Here is a 6,326-nt window from a genome sequence, read left to right as displayed (position 1 = left end):
AAGGGAGAATTTGAGAACTGGGTGATGGCCTTGAGAGAGTCCCACTCAGGTGGCCCATAATGGGTCACAAATCGGCAGGCAAGGAACCGCACGCCGAGCCCCGGGTGGCCGGTCCCCTTCCCCTGGCCTTCATCCCTTCCCCGTCGTCGGCATTTCGGGCACGGGCGTAAGGAAATGCACCTGTGGGCGCCTTTCCCTTAGTGCTGATCTCGGCGGAGCCAGAGACGTCACCGGGAACGGAGCCACCTTCCGCTCAGCCGCCGATCCGTTCGATGAGCCCCGGGCTGCGAGCACCTCGGTGAGTCCGAAGGGGACTCGCGATATCGTCCCCACAAACTCGAGGCTGCAGACTTGGCGGGAAGAGTGAAATCACTAGGACGCGCGACCCGGACCCCCAGCAACGCGACTCGTCCCGGAAGCGCGTTTGCTGAAGAATCGTCCGAGAGGAGGAATCGGGGTGTGGGAAGCCTCGGGGTCCGAGGCTGCAGGGCCCGCTGCATCGCAGACACGTCGCCACGGACGCGGCCGCCGCGGAAACTGGCCTGCGTTCTCTTCCCTTCGCCGTAACGGACGCTGAAACGAGAAGCGATTTTACCGCTTTAACAGGTACGAACAGATGCACGTCTGTAAGACTTAGATGCTCTCACGGTCACCTACCTTTGATGGTGGTACAACACGCATCACAAAAAATTTACCGACTTACCCATTTTTAAGGGTGCAGTTCAATCCTGATAAGCGAGTCGCGTTGCCGTGAAAACAGAACTTGTTCATCTCCCAAAACTAAAACTGTACCCCCCACCGAACGACTCCCATTTCCTTCCTCCGCGAGCCCCTGGTCACCCCCACTCTACTTTCCTTCAGATATTTTGTAGTAATAGAGTCTTACGGTAGTTACCTTTCCGTGACTGGCTTATGTCCCTTAGCGAAATGGCACCAAGGCTCATCCCCGTGGTAGCCCGTGGTGGGATTGTCTTCTATTTTAAGGCTGAATAACATCCCTTCGTGGGGAGAGACTGTTCTGTGCATCTGTTCATCCGTCGGGGTTTCTTCCACCTCTCGTCTGCTGGGAATAATTCTGCTGCAAATGTGGGTGTGTGAACCTGTTTTCGAGACGCTGTTGTCGATTCCTTGGGCTCTGTGTCTATACCCAGAAGTGGGATCGCTAGATCGTCATAGACTGTTTTGGGAGGGCTACAAGGCGAGAAGATCGACAGTGTCAAGACCAGTCGACAAACCGTATCTGCGCACCAGGTAGGGAGCTCATCAGAGGGAAATTTTCTAGCTCTCCTGACGGATCATTTACATGAGGGCGATTATTTCTCCCTCGTTACGGAAGAATCCACACAGGAGCGTACAGAACCTTAAGGGCACGGTTCAACGAAGTTTCTTAAACTGAACACACTTGCGTAATCGACTTTAGTGTCAAGAGAGAGGACGGGACCAGACCCAGAAAGCTGTGTGCCGTTCACGACCTCCCTGAGGTAAACCCTGTCTTCGTCTGTCATCCCAAATAAGCATCATTGATAGTCTGAACGTCGGACTAAAATTTAAAAAGGAAAGAAGGAAGGAAGGAAGGAAGGGAGGGAGGGAGGGAGGGAGGAAGGATGCGGGGTTCGAAGGCCCATCCTTCCGAGTGACTTGAGCCACGCGGTCATCAGCTTCCTCCACTGGACACCGTCCTGTGTGCCCAACCAGGGGTCCGTTCGGCACTGTTTCGAGGGCCACAACCCGGTTTTTGAGTTTTGTTTCAGCTCAGAGAGAGCGGTGTTCTCTTGCGGTTGAGCGTGCTAGGGTTTCAGGATCCAGCACCTCCTCTTTGGGATGGACGTTCTGGACTAGCTCATGTCCCTCAGGCATGTCCCATCTCCGAAGGCTTTTTGGGATTTTGCAGCGGGAGAAAGGAAGGAGAAGGAGAGAGAGGATCCAGGAGTCCTCCTTCCTGTTCCGAAGGAGCAACCTCAGGCAAACGAGAAACGCAAAGACTGGGTGATTCATTCCCGTGAAACCAGCGTCACCTCTGCGGCTGGCGATTCCTCCTTCATCCAGGTGGCTCTTTAATTTGCACGTCTATAGTTAGCAGCACTTCTGAAAGTCTCGTTAAGGGAGGTGTGGGACCATTCCCCCCACCCGTAGGTGTGCGTGTGACATGAAAGATTCTCCTGTGAGTCTCCTTCAACAAGCAGAGGACCGGCCCGTCTCCGGGGCGGCAGTGGGCCACACACAGGCCGAGGCTCCCCGGTGGCGTGGAGAAAGGCTCCGTGGCTTTGGCTTTCTCGGGATCACCAGCCGAGGCCGGGACCGGAAAGATAGGAGTAGGTGTGTGCGGGTTGGGAGTAAAACGTGGCAGATAAAATTCGTGGATGGCCAGTGACCAAAGGTCCTGCAGAGATAGAATAAAATATAAGTCGTCGTGTATTCGTTAGTTATCTGTGGCTCTGTAACAAATCACGACGACTTTAGTGGCTTTGAACGACACGCATTTGTTCACGCGTGTTTCTCCTCGGCTCCTCGGCTGGCAGGTGTTGGCTGGGCTGTGTTCTCATCTGCAGGTTCGGCTGAGGCCGAATCGGCTTCCGAGTTCCTTCGTTGTGGGAAGAATTCATTTCCTGGCAACTAACGGAAGGACTTGGGGCCTCGGCTTCTGGCCGCATCGCGTCTTGTTCCGTGAGGCCAGCAAGGCCATCTCTGGGGCTGTGCCACTCGCGTTGTTATATTCTCTCGGTGACAAGGGAGCCACAGGGCCAGCCCGCACTCCCACGGGGCGTGATCGCCGGGGGCCGGGCAGTCGCAAGGCCTGCCGGGCACACCGTCCATCTGAAAGAAACAGGGGTCGGAAGGGTCATGGACAGCCTGCGGGGGCGGGGGGAGTTGCTACTTCATATCTTTGCCTGAGATGGTCCCAGATTCAGTCACCAAACCGCAGAGACCTTTCACCCCCAACGACACGGAGCAGGATTTTCTAAGAGCTCTCGATTAGGGCTGGGATGAAGCCAGATCAAGGGAATGATTAGGTTTAAGTATTAGTCATCTTCCTCCACCTGCAAGTTTCAGCCTCAGAATAACTTGGGGGAAAAAAAAAAATCCCGGGTTATTTACATTTGCCCTCTATTTTTAACCACCTCTCTGTTTAAAACATTTAATATCTCCCAAAGCCCTCCTCAGCCAGTGGAACCTGTAACGAGATAGCGTATTTATTTTTGTAGCTATTTTCATCTTTGTAGAGAACTTTTTGTTTCCATCTGAGCTTTCAGGGGAGGTGACGCAGGTCAACATATCTGGCTGGCTTGTCAACTGGCTGTGCCGGGTTCTTAATAAAATGGTGCTAAATTCAGAGCTACTTATCATGTGTCTCTTTGTGCAGCTCAACTTTTCCATTACTTGACGTTCTCAAGCGCTAATGCACTATTTTTGGTGGGAATGAATGTGTTATGCTTTTCAGAGTCGATGTTTTTCCATAACTAGAAAACGTCGTGCAAGAGGCAGGAAAATCCACCCTCGCAGAGCAAAAATCGTTTTGTTTTGTTTTGTTTTGTTTTTTTCCTATTGATCTGGAGCCGTTTAGGCAGAGAAACGGGGGAGCTGCGGAGGGAAGGTCACACTGCACAGGGAAAAATACACCTGCAGACTTTGCCTGCTTCTGTGTTTTGGCTACAGGTTCTTGTCGCTTCTGTTTATTTCGTGGCCGTGGATCAGACCTTTTCGAATGGCTCTGATGAAAAGGATGTGTCGGGAAGACAGCAAAATGACCGTATGGGACTCTAAGAGAATACACGGTATTCCGCCAGCCATAGTTAGAACAAACATTTTGCCATCCAGTCGCTTGAAACCGAAAGCCCTCATTAAAATCCAAACTAGAACTGAAAACACTAATCTGTGGTGGGAGAAATCGGAAGGCTGAGCACACTTCCGTGGGCATAGCCACCCAGAAGGGGAGTGAGGGGGAACGTTCTAGAAATGTTCCATGTCTCGATGTGGCTAATGGTTAAACAGGTGTATGCACAGGTAACATACACTTTGTGTTTTTGCACTTACTGGATGCAAGTGCTATCTCAGAATTTAAAGACCAAAACGCAGCCCTCGCACCCCGCAAGGCTGATATGGAAGATAGTGCAGGAAAATGCCAAATTAGTCAGTAAAAGTCATCAGAGCTCATAGAGACCGTGGTCTGGACCGCTCTGTGTCAACCTCCCATCCTCCCCCCGCCACACACACGCCTCCCTCACTTACCCTCACCCGGGCCATAGCTATTTTGTTGCGCGTTGCTTTATTCTTTTTCGACCAGCTTCTGGCACAAAGATGGAGCACTTTGAGAGTTTAAGATCAGATTACGCATCTTTCCCTCTCGAATGTGCTATAATTCCATCCTCCAATGTAGAGAAAGAAATGCAAAGTGTGCCTCTCCACCTTGGTCTTGCCCAGAAGGCTCTTGTCCTCAATGGCCACCGAGTCCTATTTCTGGGATCAGCAAAGCCAGGAGGCATCGCTTTTTCCTTTTTTCTTAGCTCAGTTGTTATTATGTACTGCCTCTGTTAAGGGGGAAAAAAAAGTTCTTTGCTCCCAAGAAGCTCAAGCTCAAGGGATTGGCTTCCGATTCCTTCTGGATGGCAGACAGGTTCTGCAGATGTCTGGTGGGATCGGAACCTCCGCTCGCCAGTAGGTCTGTTTCCAGGGGGACTTGCTGCACGTGTGGGTCCCGTCACTGTCTCCGAAAGTAAACTGCAGCCAAAGATCAAGTGCAAGAGCCTTTTGTGTTTCTGCTATGAGACTCCCAGGGAATTTCCCATCATGCCTCTCTACCCATCTCACCATAAGAAGACACCACAGCTCCCTCACCGGGTCTTGTGCGTGGAGACTTTGCTCTGGGTGTGCGTGCTGTCTTCCAGCCCCCGTGGCCAGCTCCCCTCCACGACTCACGACTCACTCTCCACCTCGCAAACAGAGCGGTCCCCTCCTTCGTGTCTTCACCAAGTGTGTCATACTCTCGGCATGATCGCTCCATCAAAAAGGACAAGTTTCCCCAAGCGTGCCTTGGATATTGCGGATGAAAAAGAGGTCTACGGCGAAAACTTCCGTGGGTGTGCAAGGCACAGGAGGACAGATGACGTCTCCCCGTAGCGCCCCTACGTGCTCCGGTTATTCAGGGACCCCAGCAATAGCTGAGCGCACTCTGAAAGCATTCGACGAATGAAGTAGGTGGGCAAGAGCCAAGAGGTCACGCCAGAGCAATAGAGAATAAGGGCACGTTGTAATTAAAACCAGAGCAGTCTGTGGGCACAGGCCGTGGGGAGACGCTGGCAGAGTCCCGTGTGGGTAATGAGGTCCCGCTGGGGGCAGAGGTACAGGTGGCAGACAGGATGCGGAGGCAGAAGGAGCTGGAATGGACAGCTGGATACGATTTGCTGGGAGTCGGGAGGGAGAAGTCGTAGCAGATGGTCTCAAGGATAGAGTTTAGGCCACTTCTCTCTCTGATGAAACGATTCGAAAGTGGGGACACTGTTTCCTTGGTAGGCAAAAGGCAGGATTTGGGCCAGCTCATTCCTGGGAGTAGATGGTACAGCCTCAAAGCCCTCAAAGCTTAGTCTCTGTCCTTTGGTGACGGGAAAGATGCCAGCAACAGGATGCACGCAAGAGTTATGGCCGCTGCTAGGCACGCGACGTGACACCTGTCACATTTGTTTATGGAATATTTAGCTCTTTCGGGCTCCCCGGGACTAACGTGTGCACGTCACAACACACTCCGGATGTTACATGTTTCTATGAGCAAGCGAAATCCTGCGTTAGCCTCATCCGGGCCATCCTTAGGGTGCGAATGGTGCCCTACGCCAGCTCAGGTCACCACACTTTTCAGCAAAGTGATAAATGCTGTTGGCAGACCCACTGGGCTTCTCGGGGACAGCCCCCTGCCCCTCGGGGGGTCCTTCTCTGGCCATGCGCTTGGATCAAAGATAAGAGTACTGAGCTGACACCCCGGCCGGCCGGACTCAGCCTCACTAACCCGAGGAGCACAAAGGAGCTCATCGCTGTTTTCACTCATGGGGAAGGGTGGGCGTGGGTAATTCCCCGCTGACAGGAAACATCAACCAACCCCCTCCTGGAACCTTCCAGAAAACAAGCCAGGCAGAAGGAGCGGAAGCAGGGGGCAGAAAGCTCCTTGTGGTATATATATCGTGTCGACTGACTCTACTTGGGTTTCTTTTCGGGCTGGCACTGCAGTTGGACCTGACCCACCTGCCAGGTGGGCGAACGTGGCTTTCTCGGTTACCTGAACTGGTGGGATGTCATAACGTCCCGAGAGACAGGCTTTTTTTTTTTTTTTTTAATTTGAT

Source organism: Pteropus vampyrus, unplaced genomic scaffold, assembly GCF_000151845.1.
Source record: "Pteropus vampyrus isolate Shadow unplaced genomic scaffold, Pvam_2.0 Scaffold491, whole genome shotgun sequence".
In the NCBI taxonomy this organism is placed as follows: Eukaryota; Metazoa; Chordata; class Mammalia; order Chiroptera; family Pteropodidae; genus Pteropus; species Pteropus vampyrus.
Note: the sequence above shows the minus strand (reverse complement) of the source record.